The sequence below is a fragment of the Trachemys scripta genome, chromosome 7 (assembly GCF_013100865.1).
Source record: "Trachemys scripta elegans isolate TJP31775 chromosome 7, CAS_Tse_1.0, whole genome shotgun sequence".
NCBI lineage: Eukaryota > Metazoa > Chordata > Testudines > Emydidae > Trachemys > Trachemys scripta.
In genome coordinates, this window is record NC_048304.1 from 54,054,271 (window position 1) to 54,080,851 (window position 26,581).

General features: G+C 49.0%; 1 protein-coding gene across 13 annotated transcripts in view; it reads right to left on the bottom strand.

Annotated features, from left to right (window-relative positions):
- Nucleotides 1-26,581, bottom strand: part of USP54 (ubiquitin specific peptidase 54) — a 239,391-nt gene that overhangs the window by 135,987 nt on the left and 76,823 nt on the right. Inside the window, exon 2 of one of the 13 annotated variants that reach the window (XM_034777042.1) lies at nt 22,915-22,967. The exons of the other annotated variants lie outside the window; for them this stretch is intronic. The gene's annotated coding sequence lies outside the window, so the exon portion shown is untranslated. The remainder of the gene's footprint in view (nt 1-22,914; nt 22,968-26,581) is intronic. 13 annotated transcript variants of the gene reach the window in all.

Consider the following 26,581-nt stretch of genomic DNA (forward strand, 5'->3'; position numbering starts at 1 on the left):
CCCCAGGCCTCTATGGGGACGGGGGCTGGCCACTTCCTGCGGGAAGTGGAGTGACCCAGACCCAGCCTACTCGACTCCCCTGGCTCCCAGCTGTGCCACTGGCAAGTGCTGGGGGGCGGTTTCCCCCTCCCCCCAAGGCTGGGAGCCAGGGGAGCAGAGCAGGCTGAGGCTAAGCCCCCTCGCCCCCCACAGAGACCTGAGGCCCCACACAGCCCCCACCCCACCCCGCGGAGGCCTGGAGCCAGCTCCCCGCACTCTCGAAGGCTCAAGGCCCCAGGCTGCTCTGCTCCCCTGGCTCGTGGGGAGGGAGGAACTGTCTCAGCACTCGCCAGCGGCGCAGCTGGGAGCCAGGAGAGCGGAGCACGCTGGGCCTGGGTCGCTCTACTTACCACGCGGTGAGTGCAGGGTCCGGCCTGGCTACAATCTTCATGGGAGTGGGGGCGGAGTAGGGACGGGGCTGGGGCAGGGGCAGGGGCCTGGGGAAGAGCCAGAGCAGGGGCTCGTGCCCCAAATTTCCTGGTGCCCTATGCAGCTGCCTGCTTTGCATATGGGTAAGGATGGTCCTGTAGCATATCCACAAGAGGAGGTTACTCACCCTGTGCAGTAACTGACGTTCTTCAAGATGAGTGTCCCTGTGAGTGCTCCACTCTAGATGTCCCTGTGGGTGCTCCACTCTAGGTGTTGGTGTGTCCCTGCGCCTTCACTCGGAGACTTTTCGTAGCAGTACTCGTACTGGCCACACATGCGCAGAGGCTGCCCCCCGCAGTGAGTCTAGGATAATAGTGCGCATGCGTGGCCAATCTCCTCAGTTCCTTCTCTACAACGGAGGCTACCCCAACTCTGAAGTAGAGGGGAGGAGGGTGGGTAGTGGAGCACCCACAGGGACACTCATCTCGAAGAACGTCAGTTACTGCACAGGGTGAGTAACCTCCTCTTCGTCTTCGAGAAATGTCCCTGTGGGTGCTCCACTCTAGGTGACTTAAAAGCCGTGTATCTTAAGGAGGTAGGGACTTCGGATCTGATAGGAACGCCGTTGATAGTACAGCCCTGCCCAAACGTATATCAGATAGAGGGCCTTGAGTAAGGGCATAGTGTTTAACAAATGTGTGCTCAGAGGACCAGGTAGCTGCTTTACAGATATCAGCCAGAGGAACTTTGTGTAAGAATGCTACAGAGGCAGCCATAGATCTAGTGGAGTGTGTTCTGATGCCGTCTGGAGGTGTAACTTTCTTCATCTGATAGCACAACCGGATGCACTGAGAAATCCAGTTCGAAAGTCTCTGGGTAGAAATAGGTGTACCTCTGGAACGCTCCGCAATGGAAACAAAAAGTCTGGAAGAATTTCTAAAAGGTTTGGTTCTATCCAAATAGAAGGACAAGGCCCTACGTACGTCTACTGTATGCATTGAGGCCTCGAACGAGTTCGCATGTGGCTTCGGGAAAAAGGTTGGTAAGTGAATCGGCTCATTAATGTGGAAAGAGGAGTGTACTTTAGGAAGAAAATTGGGGTGTAACCTGAGGGTAACCTTGTCTTTGAAAAATATCGTATATGGTGGGTCTGCCATAAGAGCTGCTATTTCTCCTGCCCGCCTGGTGGAAGTAATTGCCACTAAAAATGCTGTTTTCATCGAAAGGTGTAAAAGGGAACACGTGGCTAGGGGTTCAAATGGTTGTTGGGTTAGGCAAGAGAGAACTAGATGAAGGTCCCACGGGGTGGTGGGTGGTTTTATGTCTGGGTATAGGGTTTGGAGTCCCTTGAGGAAGCGCTTGGTGATAGGATGAGCAAATACGGAAGTACCATCAATTTTGTCATGAAAAGTTGTAATAGCAGCTAAATGGACCCTGATGGAACTGGAAGAAAGGTCGGATTGCTTAAGGTCCAATAGGTAGTCAAGTATGAGCTGAAGAGGTGTTGACGTGGGACTAAGTTGTTTAGTTCAACACCAGTGTGTGAATTGTTTCCACTTACATAGATAGGTGGTGCGAGTAGATTGTGTTCTGCTATGCAGGAGCACTCTTTGAACTTGTTCAGAACAATCTAGTTCATTTTGGGAGAACCATGTAGGAACCATGCTTTGAGGTGGAGCATGGATAAGTTGGGGTGGAGAAAAAGGCCGTGTTGTTGTGATAGGAGGTTCGGAATGAGAGGCAAGGGGATTGGTGGTCGAATGGACATTTTGGTGAGAAACGGAAACCAGGGCTGTCTGGGCCATGATGGGGCAATTAGGATCACCTTGGCGCCATCTGTTCGTATTTTTATCAGGACCCTGTTCAGAACCGGTATCGGGGGAAACGCATACAGTAAGTTTTGGTGCCATGGGATCATGAATGTGTCTCCCAGGGAATGTTTGCCTAGCCCTGCTCTGGAGCAAAAATTGGGACATTTCTTGTTTTATGCAGTTGCAAAGAGGTCTATTGCTGGGTAGCCCCAAATGCGGAATATGTTGCGAATGGTGTGCTCGTTTAATTCCCATTCGTGATCCCATGGGAAACGTCTGCTTAGTTCGTCCGCTGTGGTATTCATCAGTCCAGGAAGGTAGGCCGCTGATACCCAGATGTTGTTCGCAATGCACCAGTTCCAGAGTTTCATAGCCTCTGTGCACAGAGACTGGGATCGAGCTCCCCCCTGCCTGTTCACGTAGAACATGCATGCAATATTGTCTGTCATTATGCGTACGTGTTGGTTCTTGATCAGTGGTAGGAATTGACGGCATGCATTACGAATGGCTCGAAGTTCTAGGACATTTATATGGAGAGAGGTTGAAGACCAAAGCCCCTGGGCTGTGTGGTGAGACATGTGTGCACCCCATCCTGTCAGAGATGCATCGGTCATCAGTATGAGGGATGGAGCCTGCTGAAGAAAGGGGACTCCAGAGCAGAGGTTGGAGTGAATTGTCCACCACTGTAGAGAATCTTTGACTCGGGCAGGTATGGAGAGAGTCTTGTTTAGAGGGTGCACATTCGGTCTGTATACCGTGGCCAACCACGCTTGGAAGCACCTCATATATAGACGTGCATTTTGAACGACGGAGGTGCACGAGGCCATGTGACCTAGTATTTGTAGGCAGTCCTGGACAGTCACCTGGGGACTGTTGCGAATCTTTGTGGCTAGTTGACTTATAGAATTGAAGCGGGCTGGTGGGAGAGATGCCAACCCCATCTGGGAGTCGAAGTATGCCCCTATGAACTCCAGATGTTGGGTGGGGTATAATGTGGATTTGTTTTTGATTACTTGCAGGCCTAAAGATAGGAAACAATCAATGGTAAGCCGTATGGATCGGAGAGCTTCGTCGAACGTTGAAGCTTTGAGGAGGCAATCGTCTAGGTAAGGAAATATTACGACCCCTTGTTTTCTGAGGTAGGCTGTAACTACGGCTAGGATCTTGGAAAAAACAAGGGGCGCCGTGGACAGTCCGAAAGGGAGAACCCTGTATTGGAAATGTGTGGAGCCGAGAGTAAAGCGTAGGAATCGTCTGTGGGACGGGTGTATAGTCACATGAAAATAGGCATCCTGTAGGTCGAGGGCTGAAAACCAGTCGCCCTGCTCCAGTGCTGGGATTATAGTGATGAGAGTGACCCATCTTGAACTTCTGCTTTTTGACAAATTTGTTGAGCCGCCTGAGGTAGAGGATTGGTCGCCATCCCCCATTTTTCTTCTCTGTTAAGAAATAATGTGAGTAAAAACCCTTCCCTCTGTGTCGTTCTGGCACAGTTTCTACTACTCCCAGTTGAAGGAGATGCTGCACTTCTTGGAAGAGTAGTTGCTCGTGAGATGGGTCCCTGAAGAGGGACGGGGAGGGTGGGTGGGTGGGAGGGAGGGAGAGGAAGGGGATGGCGTATCCAATTGTAACTACCTCTAGGACCCATTTGTCGGATGTAATTTTCTGCCATTGATGAGAGAATGGTCGTAGGCGGTGTCCAAAGATAGGTGTGCCGGCTGAAGTGGGAACGCTGTTTTCTAAACCCTCGACCAATGCTTCAAATCTGCCTATTAGTTGGAGGGGGTTGCAGCGCCCCTGTAGAATTAGGACGACGACGCTGGAATCTTGGTCTTTGGCGTTGTTGTTGTTGTTCCTGTGGTCTATAGGAGTGTTGTGAAAATGTGGGGTAGCGTGGTCGGTGATAAGGTTGATATTTATATTGTCGTCTTCTGGTCGCAGGTGGCTGGAGGCCTAGGGACCGGAGGGTTGCTCTTGCGTCCTTCATCGAATGCAGCATGTCGTTTGTGGTGGAGGCAAAAAGTTTTTCCCCGTCGAAGGGAAGATCTTCAATGGTGCTCTGGACCTCTCGAGGGAAGAAGGAGGAAGAGAGCCATGAACCCCGTCGCATGACCACTGCTGTGGCAGTCGACCTTGCTGCAGTGTTAGCTACATCGAGGGCCGCTTGGAGAGCGGTGCGTGATATGGTTTGTCCCTCGGAAACCAGAGCTGTGAATTATTGTTTCTTCTGTTCTGGGATGTGATCAATAAAATCCATGAATTTATTATAGTTTTTGTGGTCATATTTTGCAAGGACTGCGGTATAATTAGCTATGCGAAATTGTAGCGTCGAGGATGTATATACTTTACGGCCAAAGAGGTCCAGGCGTTTACTGTCCTTGTTGGCTGGGGTGGAGCGGGCGTACTGTTGTTTGGCCCTCTGGTTTGCTGCGTCCACTACCAAGGAGTTTGGCGCCGGATGGATAAAAAGGAATTCAGAGCCCTTTGAAGGAATGAAGTACTTCCTGTCCGCTTGTTTACAGGTAGGCAGGCTAGTGGCTGGATTCTGCCAGATGGATTTAGCGGGTTCTAAAAGGGCTATGAGATTGGTAATGCTACTCTAGAGGAAGAAGAGGGCTGCAAAATGTCTGTTAGTTCATGCCGTTGTTCAGTGACTTCCTCTAAGTTAATTTTCAAGTCACCTGCAGCTCTTTTAAAGAGGTCTTGGAATTTGGCATAGTCATCCGACGGGGTTGGAGGAAGGGGCAGTAAGGCTTCCTCAAGCGTTACGTCGGACTCTGCTGGAATAGGAGCAGGACTCAGTTGCTCCTGAGAGTGTGACGGTGCTACCTGGTATCTTATGTGACGGTGCTGCCAGGTCCGTCACGAGGCAGTGCTAAACCGGTGTTGTGCCTGGTCGAAGTGCCGTAGCGCATGTGTTCTCGGGGGTACGATGCCCATGGTGCCCAACATTGCCAAGGTGGTGGGTAGGGCATAGGTGTTGCCATCCAAGGGTTCACTCTCCATGGGGCAGGATACTGAGGACAGGCTGAGGTAGTTTTTTTGTAATCCCTGTTGATCTGGGTCTGGGAGTCTTGAGAAGGGGAAAAAACTGCCTGTGGATCAGTTTCCTCCTCACTGGAGGAAGGTTGTTCTGATCCTGAATCCAGCATTGGAGAAAAACAGGCATTTATCAGGGGAGACTGCAGAATAGGTGAGACCAATAGATCTGCTGTCTGAGTGAATTGAAAAGGTGAGGCTCCTGCATGAGGTGAAAGCTGCGGAGGAGGAAGTTGCCCTGAGGGAACATTCCTCTGAGCAGGGGTTTTTCCTTTGATCTCCCTGTCAGCCTGTGCCGCAGTTGCCGGTGCCGTGGTAGGTGCCGGGGGGACAACATCAGCCCGCACAGGGTCAGGCAAGGCTGGAAATGTCAGCACCGTGTTTGTCTCGGTGCCGAACGGTGCCATAAACGAGGCAGGCAACTGAAAGCCTGAAGCCTCGGCACCGGAGCTTCGCGCCGCTGCCGCAGCCTGAGGCGGCTTTTGTGTGGTGCCTGAGGAGCCCGGCTCTTCAAAAGTGCTGAGGCGAGGAAACACAGGCAGGGAAACTGTTGTCCTGCCTGAGGCACTTTTGTGCCTCACCAACTTCTTTGTTGGAGAGGGCTGTCCCCTTTTTTGTAGCTTTCTTCAGTTTTTTTGAAGCAGGGGGGCTGTGGCGGGCAGTAGAGCTGGAGTCGGCTCCTGGGTCTGAAACTGACCCGATAGACTTCTGCAGGAGGAGCAGTTTCAGTTTAAGCTCCCTGTCCTTTCGTGCCCTGGAACTGAGTTTGGTACAGTGGGCACATTTTTGGGGAATGTGTGTTTCATACAATAAGAGTGGCCATCAGAGAGCGGAATAGCGTCCTTACAAGTAGAGCAGCGCTTAAAGCCTGTGGAGCCAGGCATGGTAGAAGCGGCTGCCGCTGAGAGAAATTTTTTTTTTTTTTTAAACAGATAAAAGAACTAATGAGCTACACTAACAAGAACTGACAACAAACTGACAACAAACTAACTACTAGAACAGGTAATAGTAACAAAGTGAGGGATTTCCTAACGAGTCTGCTGAGCTCCGTCTCAGGCCGGGGACGGTAGAGAAGGAACTGAGGAGATTGGCCACGCATGCGCACTATTATCCTAGACTCACTGCGGGGGGCAGCCTCTGCGCATGTGTGGCCAGTACGAGTACTGCTACGAAAAGTCTCCGAGTGAAGGCGCAGGGACGCAGCAACACCTAGAGTGGAGCACCCACAGGGACATCTAGAGTGGAGCACCCACAGGGACATCTCTTGAAGAAGAACTCTTTATTCTGATCCTAGAACCTTCTAGCACCCCCATTTTTATCAGACTAATTTTTATGCTTCAGTTTTCAATTAACTTCAATACTTTTTGCTATAGCTCTCAATATTTTTTTTACCTCACAATAAGATGGCAAGGAATAAATAAAAAGTTAGACTCTGAACTAATCTGGACTAAAAATGTTATCCCAAAAAGGACACAAATTATAATAATGTGTAAAGCACTTATCTAGATTTTCCCTTCACAACTGCTCAACTCTTTGTATTTAAAAATTATTATTAAAACATGTTCACTAAAAAAACCCACACAACGGTTACCTACCTTTTATAACTGTTGTTCTTTGAGATGTGTTGCTCATGTCCATTCCATTTCAGGTGTATGTGCACCCACGTGCATAGTTGTCAGAGACTTTTGCCCTATTGGTATCTGTAGGGTCAGCTGTGGCGCCCTCTGGAGTGCCACGCTTATGCATCAGTACAGAGGTCGGCAACCTTTCAGAAGTGGTGTGCCGAGTCTTCATTTATTCACTCTAATTTAAGGTTTCGCGTGCCAGTAATACATTTTAACGTTTTTAGAAGGTCTCTTTCTATAAGTCTATAATATATAACTAAACTGCTGTTGTATGTAAAGTAAATAAGGTTTTTAAAATGTTTAAGAAGCTTCATTTAAAATTAAACAAACTGCAGAGCCCCCCCAAGACCCGGGCAGTGTGAGTGCCATAGGTTGCCTACCCCTGCATCAGTATATCAGGCACCGCCGGCCCTATGCCCTCTTAGTTCCTTCTTGCTGGCAACTCTGATAGAGGGGTAGGAGGGCGGGTAATGGAATGGACATGAGCAACACATCTCGAAAAACAAGTTACACAAGGAAGGTAACTGGTTTTTCTTCAAGTGCTTGCTCATGTTGATTCTATTCTAGGTGATTCACAAGCAATATCCCTGGAAGTGGGCTCGAAGTTCATGGACATGCGGCTTGCAACACTGCTCTACTGAAGCCAGCGTCATCTCGGGCTTCCTAGGTAAGTGCATAGTGAGATATGAACATGTGAATGGACAACCAGGTGGCGGCCCAGCAGATATCTGGAATTGGCACTTGGGCCATGAAGGCTTGCGCCCTAGTCAAGTGGGCAGTTACGATCACCGGTGGAGACACCTTTGCTTGATCATAGCAAAATCAGATGCAGGCAGTGATCCATGATGAAATTCTCTGGGTGGACACCGGATGAACTTTCACCCTATCCACCATCGTGACGAACAGCTGCATCGATTTACGGAATGGTTTTGTCCTTTCGATGTAGAAGGCCAGTGCTCTCCTGACGTCCAGTAAGTGCAACCTACACTGCTCCTCAGACTTATGAGGTTTTGGGAAGAAGTCTGGCAAAAATATGTCCTGATTCATGTGAAATTGCGAAACAACCTTGGACAGGAAAGCTGGGTGCGGACGCAGCTGGACCTCGTCCTTGAAAAGCACCATATAGGGCAGCTCCGAGATAAGTGCCCTAATCTCAGAGACCCTTCAGGCAGATGTTACCACCACCAGGAATGACACCTTCCAGGAGAGCAGAAGGAGGGAACAGGATGCTAAAGGCTCGAAGGGAACTCTCATGAGCCAGGCGATCACCAGATTCAGGTCCCACGGAGGGACGGGTCTTGGACATGGGGTAGAGTCGCTCCAGACCTTTCAAGAACTGGACCGCCATGTCATAAGCGAAGACCAACCTGCCCTGGAATGGGGGGTGAAAGGCTGATATGGCAGCTATTTGGACATTAATCGATGAAAGGGACAAGCCCTGGAGCTTGAGATGTAGAAGATAGTACAGGATCAACTGCAGCGAGGCCTGCTCTGGCCTACCCCCTTGGTGCATGTGCTGGGCCTTGACCCGTTTCCATTTCGCCAGGTAGGTTGATCTGGTGGAGAGCTTTCTACTCGTCAGTAGAACCTGCTGGGCACAGGCCAAGCACTCCTGCTCTTCGGCATTCAGCCACACAGGAACTATTAGGTGCAGCGCAGCTAGATTCAGGTGCAGGAGACTACTGTGGTTCTGGGATAGGAGATCCAGCCAGAGAGGCACCTGCAGCGGGGCCATCACCAAAGGTCCATCAGCGTGCAGAACCAGTGTTGGTGAGGCCAAGCTGGGGCTATCAGGATCACTTTGGCCCTGTCCTGCATGATCTTCATGAGGACTCTGAAGCAATGGCACTGGTGGGAATGCATACGTTACCATGGGAGTAAGAAGGTGTCTGACAAGGAGCCCCTGTTGATCCCCCAAAATGAGCGGAACACGTGGCATTTCCTGCTCTGACAAGTCCCGAACAAGTCCACTCAGGGAGATCCCCACTTCCAGAAGATCATGCTGACCACCTCGGGATCATTTGTGGTGAGACGAGAAGGCTCTCTTGAGGTGATCTGCTAATATGTTTCTGACCCCGTAGAGGTACGCTGCTACGAGATGAATGGCCCAGCCCCAAAGAGCTTCTTGGCAAAAGGCCAATGACCTGACTCCGCTCAGCTTGTTGATATAAAACATCGCAGTGGTGTTGTCCGTCAGGACCTGAACCAACTTGCCCTTCACGTGAGACCAAAAAGCCTGACAGGTCAAGCAAATTGCTCTGAGCTCCCTGATATTTATGTTGAGGGAGCAGTTGACCCCTGACCAACAGCCTTGTGTACTGAGTTTGCCCAGGTGAGCTCCCCAACCCAGGTCCGAGGTGTGGGAAACCAGAGTTAGCAACAGGGACAGGGCCGTGAAGGGAACTCCCTGCAACACTGATCCAGGCTCCAACCAGGGATGGCCAGATGTGGTCCAGCACCTTGACTACCAGGTTTAGGTTGTGCCTGTTGGGAATGTAGACTGATGCCAGCCATGCCTGAAGTGATCAGAGGTGGAGCCGAGCATGACGGACCACGTAAGTACAGGCTGCCATGTGGCCCCTTACATGGTCCAACATGGCTTGGAAACGAGCCTCCGGAAGGAAGGCTCTGGCCGTGGAGTTGAGGACCGCCCCTTAAACTCTATTCGTTGCACTGGTATGAGGGTTGATTTCTTTTCGTTCACTAACAGGCCCAGGTCGCGACAGGTGGAATGCACCAGATTGAGACTGTTCTGCACTCGGTCCCACGACCTGCCCTTGATAAGCCAATCATTGAGATAAGGATAGACCTGGACTCCCCAATGTCTCAGGTAAGCAGCTACCAGGGCCATAGATTTTGTAAATACCCTTGGGGCTGAGGACAGGCCAAAGGGTAGCGCCGTGAATTGGAAGTGACGTTGGCCCACCATAAAATGGAGGAACCATCTGTGTCCTTGGAAGATGGAAATATGAAAATAAGCATATTTCAAGTCAAGAGCGGCGTACCAGTCTCCCGGATCCAGGGAGGGGATGATGGAAGCCAGAAAAACCATGTGGAACCTCAACTTCTTGAGATCTTTGTTGAGTCACCGCAGGTCCAGAATAGGTCTTAGGCCCCCTTTTGGCTTCAGGATTAGGAAATAACAGAAGTAGAATCCTTTCCCCCTCATTTCCAGCTGCAGGAGGTTGTCGACCTCCTGAACGAGGAGTTGCTTGTGAGAAGGGTCCCTGAAGAGGGACGGGGAAGAGGGATAGGAGAGGGGGTGGCTGAGAACTGCAGGGTGTAGCCCAGAGATAAAATTTCTAGCATCCAACGGTCCGAGGTGACCCATGACCAGGCTAAACGGTAGGGACAAAGATGGTTGAGGAAAGGATGAGGCGAATCCAGGGAGTTGACTGGGGCGTCGTTCTTGAGCGCACCCTCAAAACACATGCTTCTGGCCCCTGTGATGTTTCGCCGGGCCAGGTTGCGAGGTGAGCAGGAGAAGAAAACACAGCAATGACTAAAACCTGTGTCCCTATCCCTTCCCCTTGCAGACCTCTGTCAAGACAGCTAAAGCCTTAGTGGCGGCGGGGGAGGAGGATGGGTAAGAAACTGTTTCCTCACTGACTGAGGGGTATGCAACCCCTGTGAGCAGAGGGTGGCCTGAATGTCCTTCAGTCCGTGCAGCCTCGCATCCATCTGTTCTGCTAAGAGAGCCCAATCCCATCAAATAGGAAATCCTGGATCGAGGAGTGCATCTCCTAGGACAGGCCTGTGGACTGAAGCCAGGAACTGTGCCTCATGACCACTGCTGAGGTGACCACTCTGGCCGCCGAAACAGCCATCTCCCATGCCATTTGGAGGGAACACTGAGCCACTGAAGTACCTCCTTAACAAGGGCCCAAATTCTTGGGCCGCATCTGGGGCATGGAATCCTTGAATTTATGGAGGGAATCCCATAAGTTGAAGAAATAGCTTCCCAAAAGAGCCTGGTGGTTCGTGACCCTGAACTGAAGAGTGGCAGTAGAATAAATTTTCCTTCCAAAAAGGTCCAGTCTCTTGGCCTCCTTATTCTTGGGGGTGGAACTATATTGCCCTTGCTTGTCTTTCTCGTTGGCTGCAGAAACAAACAACCCTGGGGGGCGGGTGAGTGTATAAGCATTCGAACCCCTTGGCTGGGACGAAGTACTTCTTTTCAGCCCTTTCAGAGGTGGGTGGGATTGAGGATGGGGTTTGCCAGAAGGTTCTTTAGGACCCTTTTGTGCACCAGAAGTGTGACACTTGTAGGGGTTGATGCGGAGAGCACATTAAACAAAGTGTCTGATTGCTCCATCATCTTTTCCATCTCTATGCCTATATGTTCGTGGCCAACCTTTGGAGCAGGGGTTCATGCTCCTTAAAATGGTCTGGTGGGCTAACACGAGAGAGCCCTGTCACAGCCTCATCTGGAGAGGATGAAGACCACTGGACCACAGGGACAGGACCCGGGGTATCATCCCCCAAAGGGGAAGGGAGTCTCGGGGTGGGCACCTGCCCTTCCACCCCAGCGTCTGCTAGCACTTCACGTACCAAGCTCAGTGCCATCGGTGCCATCCGATGCTCGTCTGACGTGGCAACCGACGACTGATGCAAAGGGGGGATTGGCATAACAAGCATGCCCCAGGCATTCCACTGGTGCCATTGTGTTGGCCATTGGCCCTGACGCCAGGATGGCGTCGTGGAAGTGGACGCAGCCTCAGGAGCCCAGTTGCGATAGTGCTGTCTCGGCAAGGGGCTGAATTCCCTCTCTGTGCCAGAGGAATTTTCTCACAGTGACCATGGCAAGGCCGTCAATGCTTGAGTCTGGCTGCTAACCGTTGCTATGGGTGAATGGTGCGTTGAATAGGCACACCAGTGCAGGGAGCAGAAGGAGCAGCACCACATTGGGGAACATTCCTGTGGTCTAGGTGACAAAGGTCAACATTGTGGAGAGGGTCAGCAGGAGGATGACTGGTGCCGACCATATGGTGACCGGCGCTGCCCTCTAGGCGAGTCTCAATGAGAGGGCAGAGACCGGGAGCGCGTGCCGGCGATCTGTGGAGGTGAACCGGTGACCTAGGTTGATTCAGAGACCAAGGATGTTGCGACAAAGAGCTGTGACTCAGTTCCAGAGATTGGCGGTGTTCACTCATCTTCTGGGAGGCTTTCACAACTGCCCCTTGTAGGGGGTTTTGCCACATACGGCGCCAGCTGCTCTAGGAGCGTCCTTTGCTCTCTGGATGCTGGGAGCTGGGAAGGCACTATAAGTCTGGGTCCCCTACCACTTCCTGGAGTGAGTGATGGATCTCTTGGGCGGGGTGGGGGGTAGGAGGTCCCCTAGGGGATGTGCCCACATATGGCTCCGGAATGGGCAGACAGCCAGAACAGGGTCCTTTACCCGATGCCCCTTGCTCAGTGCCGGGTCCTGCTTTTTCAACTTCTTTTTGGACACCGGCGAAAGGGAACAGTGCCAAGTAGAGCCCACTGCCGGGGGTGCACTACACACTGAGACCAAAGTGCTGGGAGTCGCATCCAGCCGAGATTGCTCCATGGCCAGGCGGAGAGCAGCCTCCATGAGGACGACCCTCATACAGATGTTGCGCTCTTTTTGTGTCCTGGGAGGAAAGTTCTTACAGATTTTTATGTGAGATTCTCCCAGGCATTTCAGACAGCTGCAATGGGGGTCACTAACAGTCACTATTACAGTCAGCCCAGGACTTAAAACCCAGAGACCAAGGCATGCCCTGGCCGGGGCAAAGTCCCCACTAGGACACTAAATTACTAACTACAATACTTAACAACTAACTTACTAACTAATTACAGTAAACAAAACTATTTACAGTTCTAATACATGAAGTGAAGAAGGGAAACCAATGATCACTTGCGAGGCAAGGGAGAGAGGCACTTTGACAAAACACCAAGGGCAGTAAGAAGGAACTGAGAGGGCATAGGGCTGGCGGCACCTGATATACCGACACATGATATATCACAGCCGACCCTACGGATACCGCTAAGGCAAAAGTCTCTGACAACTTTGCAAGCGGGCATGCACAGACCTAAAATCAACAGGAGCAAGCACTCAAAGAAGAAATGGTTTAACTTTCATCTTCTAAAGCTGTAATGCAGATAGGGCATGTTGTATTTTTAAAAAACAGCTACCTTCCTTTTATAACTGTTGTTCTTTGAGATGTGTTGCTCATGTCCATTCCATTCTAGGTGTGCGTGCACCCATGTGTGCAGTCAATGAAAAATTTTGTGGAGAGGGGTGGGGGGGTGGAGCAGGGGCGGGTTGGGACCGGGTCACTCGCTGCTGCCGGCTCCAGGCCCCATGCTAACTCCCCAATCCACCCTGGACCCTGTGTCCCCCTGAAGCGTGGGACCCCCCAAAGCATGAGGTCCGGGGCAGCATCCTGTCCATATGGACAGAATGGCTCTGCTTGGACCCGTTCTGGGCACCACCAAAAATTATACAAACCTGGTGCCCACGAGTCTGTTTGGAGACCACAATCATAGGGGAGCGGTGCCCGGAGCGAGAAAACTGGTATTGATAGCGTGGGGACCGATGACAGTGCCGGGGGAACCAGAGACGGGACAGAGAACGCTCCCATGGCGTAGGTGACCGGTGTCAAGAAGGCAACCGGCGAGAGGGCGATTGGTGCCAGTAGTAAGAAGACCAGCACCTCCCTCTAGGTAATCCACGTCGAGATGACAGGGACAGCGATCATGGTGCCAACGACTGAGGACAAGCCCCAGACAATCTGGGTGGTAGCTCCGGTGACCTGTGGCACGGAGGTGGAGAGCATTGTTCTCTCAGGGCCAGTGGAGCCCACGAGGACATTAGTAACAGCAGGGGTGTTGGTTCGATACCGCTCACAGGAGGACCTTTCATAGGGATAACGGCCCTGACCGAAGACGGACGACTGCGTGGCTCCAGAGTAGATGGGCAGCCTGAGGCGGGTCCTTTGCCCAGTGACACCTGGCTCTTCTTTCCCAGCACCGGGGAGACAGCTCAGAGGCTGGATGGAGGGCGGACTCCATAAGGAGAGCCTGTAATTGAATATCCCACTCTTTCTGCATGTGGGGCTGAAAGTTCTTACAAATGCGGCACTTGTCTTTTACATGTACCTCCCCCAAGCACTTGAGACAGCTGCCGTTAAGGTCACTAACAGGCTAGGCCTGTTACAGTATGCGTAGGGCTTAAACCCGGGAAACCGGGGCATGCCCCTCCAGAGGTGAATTCCCTGCTGGGACTCTAGGTGCTAACAATTATCAACACTTAACAGCTACTTAACGCTAACTGCTAAAGAATCAACAATAGAAAAGGCCTTAAGGCTCAAAGTCAGAAGACGAAAGCCACTAGCCCTTGCTAAGCAAAGAAAGGCACTCTGACTAACCACCACGGGTGGTAAGAAGGAACTGAGAGGGCATAGGGCCAACAGCGCCTGATACACCAGTGCATGAGCGCAGCACTCAAGGGGGAGCCACAGCCGGCCTTACGGATACCGCTAAGGCAAAAATCTCCGATGACCGCACGTGTGGACATGCGCACACCTAGAATGGAATTGACATGAGCAAGCATTCGAAGAAGAACATGCTGGTATTAGCTGGCATACTGGAGCCTAAGATTCACCTGGACAAGCTAATAAATGTTAAAATACAACTTGCCCTATCTACATTAAAGTTTTATAAATGATGTTGAACACTTTGCTGACCCATTTTTAAGCACCTTTTCCCCTAGTCTAGACAGAACTTTTGGGTGTTGGACTTCATAGGGGGATAATAGGGCAGACTCATATGACATGACTGTAAATCTAGGTTGTTTAAAAGCAATAAAACATTGACATTTGGTTTTGTCTTATACAGAGAATCACAACATATAAGAGTAACAAGGCAGATGCCAACCATACAGCAGAATGGACTGCACTAGTTCTACTATAGTAAATGCTCGTTCAGCCTCCTGCTGCTGATGACTTTTCTACCTCAGTTAGGGTCTTCTAGCCTCAAGATAAATCCTACACTAGTTACAATCTCCTAGAGTAATAAATAAACTCTTAGTGCACAATTCTATCTTTTCCCAGGTACCAGGTATAGCAGCAAGATTTCAAGTTCCTTGTCCTTGACAAGGATACTTTTCCATCTTTTCTTCTGTGTAACATTACTGACCTTTCAAAATATTTATTTATTTATTTTCATAACAGTTGAGATTAGGAGTATTTCCAGGTGGCCTGCAAACTTCTATCCCCCATTAATGAGAGACAAGGTGGGTGAGGTAATATCTTTTATTGGACCAACTTCTGCTGGTGAGAGAGAGAGAGAGAGAAGTTTACGAGCTTACACAGAGCTCTTCTTCTTTGAAAGCGTGTTTCTCTCACCAACAGAAGTTAGTCCAATAAAAGATATTACCTCACCCATCTTGTCTCTCTAATATCCTGGGACCAACACAACTACAATACAGCACATCCTAATAATGACTGCCAGATCCAAACTGTGGGATGTTTATAGTCCCCAGCAACATAGTATCCAAGGATTGACTAGCACAGTCTGATCACTGAACTTTTTAAGTCCCAAGGACTTTTTATCCTGACCCTGCTCCCTCTTGCTGCCAAATTGCATCACAAAACGTTTACCAGGGATGTGGAATGTTCAGCCTCTTCTAACACTACTACTTCACTGTCATCATGAGCTGTCCAGTACAATCCTCAAGTGTTCTTCCTTCATCGGAGCAGAAGTCAATGCCCACTCCTGAAACATAGATCTTTTAATAGGCCTTTCTAGTGTGTCAGGCCAGAGCAGGGCAGCTCCCATAGGCACCACACAAAAATATATCTGAAATTCATTAGCCACGTGGTTTTTTTGGTTCAAATACACACACAGAAAGTGAAGGAAAGGAAGAGATTTCTTTGGGGAAAAATACCTACATAATACCAACATACTTTGACCAAACAGATGGATAGCCTTAGAGTGGGAAATAATTGTGATGTTATTGACACAAACTGGGGACTGTACAGGTCATTGTTGCAACCAAGGTCCCATAGTGGCACCAAATCTTGTATGAAGGAGGTCAAATAAGGTGTCTAAGACAAGGTTATGATTTGCTGGTTATGATTATGCCATCTGTATGTATGTATCATTTTTGTATTTAAAGTGATAAAGTATTGGCTCTATACTATCTGAACTTCAAACTTGTGCTATGCTTCTGGGTGACACCCCAGACAATTTGGCATCAGCATTGCCTAGCCTGCTTGATGGCCCAATAAGGGCCATTAGCTGAACAACAGACCCATTGTGAGAAGACAGATGCACCTTGTGACTCAGCAAGGCATGCCGGGACATGCCTATGAACAGAACTCTAAGGTTTTTCTATGCCATGTGCTGGATAGCTTGTGTTTGGAACAAAGGCCTGGTTTACACTATGAGTTTAATTCGAATTTAGCAGCGTTAAATCGAATTAACCCTGCACCCGTCCACACAATGAAGCCATTTCTTTCGAAATAAAGGGCTCTTCAAATCGATTTCTGTACTCCTCCCCGACGAGCGTAGTGCCGAAATCGATATTGCCATTTTGAATTAGGGTTAGTGTGGCCGCAATTCGATGGTATTGACCTCCGGGAGCTATCCCACAGTGCACCATTGTGACCGCTCTGGACAGCAATCTGAACTCGGATGCACTGGCTAGGTAGACAGGAAAAAGCTCGCGAACATTTGAATTTTATTTCCTGTTTGCCCAGCATGGAGAGCACAGGTGACCACAGAGAGCTCATCAGCACAGGTAACCATGCAGGCCGATAATCGAAAAAGAGCACCAGCATGGACCATACGGGAGGTACTGGATCTGATCGCTATATGGGGAGAGGATTCAGTGCTAGCAGAACTTCATTCCAAAAGACAAAATGCCAAAACTTTTGAAAAAATCTCCAAGGGCATGATGGAGAGAGGCCACAATAGGGACTCAGAGCAGTGCCGCGTGAAAGTCAAGGAGCTCAGACAAGCCTATCAAAAAACAAAGGAGGCAAACGGTCGCTCCGGGTCAGAGCCGTGGACATACCGCTTCTACGCCAAGCTGCATGCAATTCTAGGGGGGGCCGCCACCACTACCCCACCTCTGGCCGTGGATTCCGAGGTGGGGGTAATCTCATCAGCCACACCTGAGGATTCTGCGGACAGGGAAGAAGAGGAGGAGGGGGAGGAGGACGAGCTTGCGGAGAGCACACAGCACTCCATTCTCCCCAACAGCCAGGATCTTTTTCTCAGCCTGACTGAAGTATCCTCCCAAGCCAGTATCCAAGACCATGACCCCATGGAAGGGACCTCAGGTGAGTTTACCTTTTAAAATATAAAACTTGTTTTAAAAGCAAGCGTTTTTAATTATTACTTTGCCCTGAGGACTTGGGATGCATTCGCAGCCAGTACAGCTACTGGAAAAGTCTGTTAACGTGTCTGGGGATGCAGCGGAAATCCTCCAGGGACATCTCCACGAAGCTCTCCTGGAGGTAATCCCAAAGCCTTTGCAGACGGTTTCTGGGCAGTTCAGCCTTATTCCATCCTCCATGGTAGGACACTTGACCACACCATGCTAGTAGCAAGTAATCTGGTATCATTGGATGACAAAGCCTGGCAGAATATGGTCCCGGTGTTTGCTGGCATTCAAGCAACATCCGTTCTTTATCTCGCTGTGTAATCCTCAGGAGAGTGATATCGCTCATTGTAACCTGGTTGAAATACGGGAATTTAATTAAGGGGACAGAGGTGGCCATTCCTACTGGGCTGTTTGAGCGTTCCACGGACAGAACCTGCCCCATTAACAGCATGATTTCCAAAGCACTGGGGCCCATGGTTTGAGAGAATTCTGTGTCCATGTCGATGTCCTCATCACTCTTGTCGCTGCGCTGCCATCGCCGCTTCCTCCTCGCCTCGTTTTTCTGGTCCTGGTTCAGCATAAACTGCACGAGAATGCGCAAGGTGTTTACAATGTTCATGACTGCTGTCTTGAGCTGAGTGGGCTCCGTGCTTGCCGTGGTATGGAGTCTGCAGTGCTCACCCAGGAAAAAAGGCGTGAAACGGTTGTCTGCTGTTGCTTTCATGGAGGGAGGGGTGAGGCTGTACCCAGAACCACCTGCGACAATGTTTTTTGCCTCATTAGGCACTGGGATCTCAACCCAGAATTCCAATGGGTGGGGGAGACTGCGGGAACTATGGAATAGCTATAGGATAACTACCCACAGTGCAACGCTCTGGAAATCGACGCTAGCCCCGGTACATGGACGCACACCGCCGAATTAATGTGCTTAGTGTGGCCGCATACATTTGACTTTATACAATCTGTTTCCAAAATTCGAATTCAGATTAATCCCGTAGTGACATACCCAAAGAAAGCAGAGGCCACATAACAAGAGACTATAAAAGGCTGCCGCAACTCCTCTATCTTGTCTTCAATCCTGCTTCTTACTTCTGGAGGAACCTTGCTACAAACTAAAGCTCTGAACAAAGGACTGAATGACCCATCCCAGCTGTGGATGTACTCCAGAGACTTGATTTGAGCCTGCAGTTTATTCCATCACTGCTACAAGCCTGAACCAAGAACTTTGCCATTACTGTATGTAATTGAGTCCATTTAACCAATTTTTAGCTCTCATCTATATTTCTTTCTTTTATGAATAAACCTTTAGTTTTTAGACTCTAAAGGATTGGCAACAGCGAGATTTGTGAGTAAGATCAGACTTGTATATTGACCTGGGTCTGGGGCTTGGTCCTTTGGGATCGGGAGAACCTTTTTTCTTTTACTGGGGCATTGGTTTTCATAACCATTCGTCCCCAGAACGAGTGGCACTGGTGATGATACTGGGAAACTGGAGTGTCTGAAGGAATTGCTTGTATGACTTATGATTAGCCAGTCGGGTAAAACTGAAGTCCTCTCTGTTTGGCTGGTTTGGTGTGCCTTAGAGGTGGAAAACCACCAGCCTGGGGCTGTGACTGCCCTGCTCTAAGCAATTTGTCCTGAATTGATACGCTCAGTTGTGTCCCACCAGAAGCCGCATCATTACAATAACCTAGTCAAGTGGTATGAACTTAACATCACATGGCTCAATGACATGATGCTCCCTCTTCTCTACACAGTGCCTGAGGGGAACAAGACACCGATTCTCAAGAAAGTTCTTGTTGCAGGAAGGATGATATAGTAAGTAACAAAGGGTTAGCCATAACTAAACACCACCACCACTTACAAATCATTAAGAGGACTTATTTATTACAGCAGCCACTAGTGTGCACCTCAGAGTACATATAAAAAGACAGTCTGTCTCTGCCCCCAAAAGCTTTCAATCTAAAGTGAAAGCAAATGAACAGTAGGGAGGAATTGGGGAAAGGAATGAGGAGGTTACAAAATAAGGTCATGCCATAGATGAAGTATGTCATGGATACATCTTGAAGATTTTGGTGGGTGTTTCAGCATGCATAGAACCCTGCAGCCAGGAACCACATCAACTCGACAGCCACCAAAATAGTCCAGTCCATCTCATGACGATCCCCTTTTGGTTTTAACAATCATTGGTCATTCATGCTGTGTAGCTATAAATAATTCTACAACAGAATCATGGGTGCACCCAATGTAAAAAACAAACAAACAAAATAAAACAATGACAGAAACAATCTGCATTATATTGTCAACTCAAATAGTAACACCACAACAGGTTCCAGTCAGATTTTGGTGACTCACGCTTCATTTTCATGTTTAGACAAACTTGTTTTAAAAAGGATCACTATTAAGTTTTGAAGACAACATACTATTAGCAAGAATGAGGAAACTATGTAGCTCCATTTATGTTCATTTCAGCTTTGTGAACTTACAGCATTGCACTGCAAAAGCCACTGTCAGCTCTAGAATGGACTAGAAACCCCTTGGCTTGGAGGTGGGGTGAAGGGAGGGGGACTGAGAATGAAAAACTTTTGTTTTCTATAGAAACAGAGATAAGATCAGATTTTCAAACTGTATCTGATGAGAGGCATGTGAGAGGAAAATATCTGACATGCTGACCTAATGAAACTAAAGTTGGCACATTATCGGTTTCACATTCCAGGTAAATCAGGCAACCAACTTCATGGTGCTAAACATCAAGATCAGCTCAAGATCACATAGTGGTCTCTGAACATAAAAAGGGATTTCGCCTTTACAAAACTAAAAAGTACAGAGCATCAGCTACACCACTTGAAACTATCTTTAGAAGTCCCTACCAATTGGAAGGCAAGGTGTCAAGGGCCCATCCTGTCTAACATACTGGTGAAGTCCTGACATTCCACTGACATCAGTGAACAGTCATTAAAGATAACCAGAGAGAGCTCTCATCTTACATCACCTTGTCTACACAGAAAACTATACCGGGTACAACTGCCCTAATGCAGACACAGCTCTCCTGGTACAAAAGTGCTTTATATTGGTGCAGCTTACTCCTATACCAGAAGGGAATAAGTACTTTTATACTAGCATAACTAAAAAGCAACAGAGGGTCCTGTGGCACCTTTAAGACTACCAGATATATTGGAGCATAAGCTTTCGTGGGTGAATGCCCACTTCGTCAGATGCAAATTATCTCATGCGTCTGACGAAGTGGGCATTCACCCAGAAAGCTTATGCTCCAATACATCTGGTAGTCTTAAAGGTGCCACAGGACCCTGTGTTGCTTTTTACAGATCCAGACTAACACGGCTACCCCTCTGATACTAACATAACTAAGTCCTCTCTAGAGGTTGGACCCAACTACTTGTTTTGGTTAAAAAATATTACCCCCCTACCTGAAATAGTAATACCTGTACAAAAATCTGTGTGTAGACCAAGCCTCAGTCTTAAACCAAACATTACACCCTCTTTCACTGTGGTAGAGTGAAGCGAGTTGCAGAGAAAAGAGATTGTCATTGCTAGTTTTCCACAGAAGAACTACTTGTGACAAATTATTTCACTCCTTCTCTAAATGAGCATTCTGTCTAAACATGTATCGGGAGAGTTTGCCCTTCCCTTCAGTTAGAGGTATCATGTATCCATAAACCCACTTCCCCTGAAACACAGATTCCTTCACTTTCAACTGAAGTTAGAATGGACTAAATCCATAAAGTCCAGATCTGAACTTCTCCAAAAAGTCAAGGTTATTTGAATTCAGTATTCAGGCTTAAGCCTCTCTCTAACTAAGAAAGATGAAAATGAAAAATTGCATTTCAAAGAAAAAAAATTCATATGCATACTACTATGCACCTCGTAACTTACCAGCCTCAAGTCTTAACATCTCAGGTCCAGTTACACCTAAATCTTAGGTCGACCTAGCTACATCAGTCAGTGAGGTGAAAAATTCACATCCCTGAGAGACATAGTTAAGCCGATCTAAGCCCCGGTTTAGACACCAGTAGGTCAATAGAAGAGATCTTCTATTGACCTAGCTATCACCTCTCAACGGGGTGGATTAATAACAGCAATAGAAAAAACTTCTTCTGTCACTGTAGCAAGTGTCTACACTACAGCGGTGTAAGCTGCAACATCACATCTGTAGTGCTTGTAATGTAGACCTGCCCTAAGACATGAAAGGAAAAATACTACTCTAGTTCACCTTCCTTTCGTAACGTCATTGAACAATTGATCTTTGGAAAAGAGGCATTATTAATTGATTTCTATAAAAAGCAGAAGTGCAATAAGTGAAAAAGCAGACGTGCAATAAGTTTTTATCAGAAGCAACTTTACAAGGATGTATGTTGTTCAGCGTGACAACTGTTTTTCATTCACAAAGAATTAAATTATCTTCACCTGCAGTACTGTAAAACCTCTGTGTGCAAAGGGTTTGATCTGTGCCCTGGGACCTTAAGAAATTCACAAAGCATGAAAGATGTTTTTGTTAATTACAAGTGGGGTCTGTCTGTGAATGAGTCACATAAGCAGAATTCCTTTTTATACACAGTTTAATACAAACTGAACATACAAGTTGGTGGTGGATGGTTGAGAGAAAGAACGAAGTCAACAGCTTTGATGGATTTTTTTCCCTTTGCTTGGAGATTAATGACAGTACAGGACAGCACCAGAAGCAATCTACAAAACCCATGCATTGCTGAAGAGGAGGAACATGTCTTGAAAGGAGCCTTACCACACTATGGGTCTTGCTGGTACAGCAGAAAGAAAGAGTGGGAAGAGAGGATTTACAGGAAATGACCCATCTACATGGCTAAAACAAGTGAGTTTAATAATGGATTTAATTCTGTTGTGGTCCAACCAAGTTCTAATACAGTTTGCCATGCACAGTGTGGGCATATGTGGGATTATAAACAGGCTGTTTGTGTGGTGGGGAGAGCTTTAGCATGCATGAAAACCTGGGCTGACCCAACAGTGTTATAAAGCACTTGAGCCACAAAGTTTAAAGTCACTTGTTTTGGCAGTGCAAAGTGAACTAAAGAAAAAGCAGCCTTGCTAAACTTCAGACAATAGGATTGAGTTTTGAGTGTAAATGGAAGAAGGCACATCACGAAGGGCGTGCCTGTAAGAAGTAAATTCTTAACCAATTTTTCAGCAGTAGTTCAGCTACACCAATGCTACTAAGCTTTACTGTAAATCAGGAACAGGCACTTCTACCACTGACCCATCTAACCCTGCACAGTTGGCTTTAAACATGATCTGTATCCAAATATAACATGTATCTGGGCCTTTTTCCAGAAAAATGTCCAAACTGCTACCACCAGTGCCACTTTGCTAACAGCAGCAAGGTTGGAACACTAGCAGACAAGTGTTATATGGCATCTGGCATTTTACCCATGTCTCATCTAGCCCAATCCAGAACTTCTCAGTTGGTAGCTGGTCGGAAATTTAAAGTGAAGGCAAAGCCCCAGAGGCCTAAGATGGCATATGGTCACTTTCCAGTAACCAGTTCACCACACTCTTTTGCACTGTAGATGGGAATTTGTTCAAGAACTTCTGGCTGAGTGCTCCTGTGTCTTTGGAATGCCTGGGCACTAGGAAGAGGATGGCGTAGACAATACGTCGTCTTGTTCTTTGGAAGATCAATTACCCCTGTCTGAAGCAGATGACATGCTGCAATCTTCATACTCTCATGTTTCCTTCCTGTTGGAGGAAGAAGGGGATGACAATAGGCTTGGTTTTGGAGTTGCATTTAATGCTAAAGTGTAAACTAGGCTAGACATGTCTGCCTAAAATTCGTTCTACTGATGTAGCCCAAAATTCATTCTTCTGATGTAGCCTTGAACCAACACTTTGAAAATTCCTTCCACTTGCCCCCATTTGGGGGACCATCTCACACATGGTCAGCCTACAAGTTTGTCCATGTCTGGGCTGCTATCCCTCTAGTCCCTCCAGGGCTGGCTGTATGGAGGAGAGTGAAAAGCGGCATGGCCCAGTCAAGCCGCAGCACAAGCGTTTCACCTCTTCCTAACAATTTCTCAATTTCTCTGGTTGCCTGTTTGGTGTCCCTGCCAGAAAGGCCCATCCAGACATACTGCACTGGAAGCTGCTGGAGCCAGCTACCTCAGTATCAAACGGGGGTTTTCCAAATAGGGTTGCCAACTTTCTAATCGCACAAAACCGAACACCCTTGCCCTGTCCCTACCCCTAGGCCCCCCCTGCTCACTTCATCCCCTTCCCTCTGTTGCTTGCTCTCCCCCACCTTCCCTCACTCATTTTCACCAGGCTGGGGCAGGGGGGTGGGGTGCAGGCAGCGCTTACCTCGGGGGGGCTCCCTGGAAACTGTGACATGTCCCTTGGCTCCTAGGCGGAGAGGCGGACAAGCAGCACTACATGCTGTCTCCGCCCACAGGTGCGGCCACCACAGCTCCCACTGGCCGCAGTTCCCAACTAATGGGAGCTACGGAACCGGTGCTTGGGATGGGGACAGTGCGCGGAGCCCCTCTGGCCACGCCTCTGTCAGGGAGTCAAGGGACATGTCGCTGCTTCCAGGGAACCACGCGGAGCCAGGTATGGAGTCTGCCAGCCCTACCAACTGGACTTTTAACAGCCCGGTCAGTGGTGCTGACCGGAGTTGCCAAGGTCCCTTTTCGACCAGGCATTCTGGTCGAACACCAGACACTTGGCAACACTATTTCCAAGCAATCTTGCCCAGTAACAGTTAAACAATTCAATACCTTTTTGGTTGTTTTATTTTCTTGGTTCTCTGAGCAAGACGCTCATTAAAGCCTTCCTGCAGCTACTAGAAGCAAGTCACAGTGGCAGGCTGGGTCTTCAGGGGTGTGGTCACATGCAGCCTGCTTTGATCGAGAGCCTGGTTTCTCACCCCTCTACTGTTCCCATCAGCTCTACAGCATCCTCTTCCCCCTCCATCCCTATCCCCCCCCTCCTCCCACCAGCACAAATCAAGATCCCATATCCACACTCTTCTCTGCCTCTTCTTCCTCCTCCTTACTTCTAAATTAAATTAAATTAAATTAATGGAGATATCCTATCTCCTAGAACTGGAAGGGACCTTGCAAGGTCATTGAGTCCAGCCCCCTGCCTTCACTAGCAGGATCAAGTACTGGTTTTGCCCCAGATCCCTAAGTGGCCCCCTCAAGGATTGAACTTGTGACCCTGGGTTTAGCAGGCCAATGCTCAAATCACTGAGCTATTTCCCCCCCCCCTTCCTTCTGGTAACAAAAATGATTAGGGGTCTGGAGCACATGACTTGTGAGGAGAGGCTGAGGGAACTGGGACTGTTTAGTCTCCAGAAGAGAAGAAGGAGGGGGGATTTGATAGCAGCCTTCAACTACCTGAAGGGGGGTCCCAAAGAGGATGGAGCTCGGCTGTTCTCAGTGGTGGCAGATGACAGAACAAGGAGCAATGGTCTCAAGTTGCAGTGAGGGAGGTCTAGGTTGGATATTAGGAAAAACTATTTCACTAGGAGGGAGGTGAAACCGGGGAATGCATTACCTAGGGAGGCGGTGGAGTCTCCTTCCTTGGAGGTTTTTAAGGCCCGGCTTGACAAAGCCCTGGCTGGGATGATTTAGTTGGGAATTGGTCCTGCTTTGAGCAGGGGGTTGGACTAGATGACCTCTTGAGGTCCCTTCCAACCCTGATATTCTATGATTCTATGGTGCCATTTGCCTCAACCCTGGCCTTCCCTCCATCCCCATCCTTCAAGGAGCTGCAATCAGGAGTAAAACCACTGTCATGGATCAGTGGACTTTCCCTGAGAAGAAGATATAAGCACAACTGTTTATACACCAGAGCCTTTAAAAAAGGCCAGCTGCTCTGTGATGAATCTCTAAAGAGTCCAAAAATTAGGAAATAACTTAAGAAATAGCTGACCAGCAGGGGGAACTGATGCAAACCTCATAAATCCACCCAGATACTCCCAGTGGCGAAGCCTAGTCACCTTCTTCCCTCTTCCTAGGAAAACACACTCCAACAGCCTGGCCAGGTCAGGTGCTGCTGTCCCTTTCCTTTCCTATGCCTACACAACATTTTTCAAGCTTTTCTTTGTAACCCTGTCCATCTGCCATTCATCCACGACTCTCACCACATGCCTCGGCTGCATCATACCATCAGTCCTCCTCTTTTCTCCCCATCCTTGTTACATTCATCTCTCTACTGTTCCTACCAGCTCTACCTGATCCTTTTCTCCTCTCCATCCCTATCTCCCCCTCCTCCCACTAGCATAAATCAAGGTCACACGTCTACACCTCTTCCTCCTTGTCAGGTGCTGGCTTCCTCTGGAGCCTGGGGGTGCTCAATTCCCCGCCTCCAGGTCTGCCCCCTTTTCCCAAGCCCCCACCCCAGGCCCTGCCTCCCACACATCCCCTTCCCCCAAGCCCCCTCTATGCCTCTTTCCTGCCCCATCTCTTCCCACCCAGTTCTGCCCCTTTCCCCGCTCCTCCCCCTTTCCCCAGCACCTCCTGCACACTGCGTAACAGTTGATCGCAGCAGGCAAGAGGTGCTGGGAGGAAGGGGAAACAGTTGATTGGCGGGGTCGCAGGCAGATGGGAGGCGCTACTAGAGGGGGAGAGCTGGCTGCTGGTGGGTGCTAAGCACCCAGTAATTTTTTTCCATGGGTTCTCCAGCCCTGGAGCAGCCACAAAGTCAGCGCCTATGGCCACCGGTACCTCTCTTGCCAAAGCCATCCCTGAGTGCTCCTCCAGGCTCCAGCACCAGATACTGCTCTTCCTGCCCCCCCCCGATCCCTCCCCTCCCGGTGGCGGAGGCTGGTTACTTGGGGTAACCGGATTTGTAGTGTGCGGGCGGATTGGACTGGGGCTGGGTCGGAGCAGACTGGGGGCAGAGCAGGGTGGTGGTGCTCCCTCCCCACCGCCCAGGGGCTAGCCCAGGCCCATTGTGCTCCCCCGGATGTTCCTCGGCACCCCCCCAGGGGCCCACCCCACAGGATGGGGACTGCTACATTAGAAAGAAATGCCCAGTAGGTGTTCTGCCCAATAATTGAAAAGCAAATTTTTGACTATCTTGCAGAATAATGGGCAAGCAGGAAGAATATTGCTCCTCTCCCCCTCTTTTTTTTTTTTTAAATCCTTGCCTTCCTCCTCTCAGTTTCCCCTCACCCAATGTAGGAAATGAAGTCAGCATTTCACTACCTACACATTTATTTATACTGAGATGACTCAAGAGAACTAAGCTTAAACTTCCTGACAAGCCATCTAGGAACAAAGTTTGCTGAGCAGAGAAGTGCTTGCATTTTGTGCTAAGCTGAAGCACGGGGGGGGGGGGGGGGGGGGGAG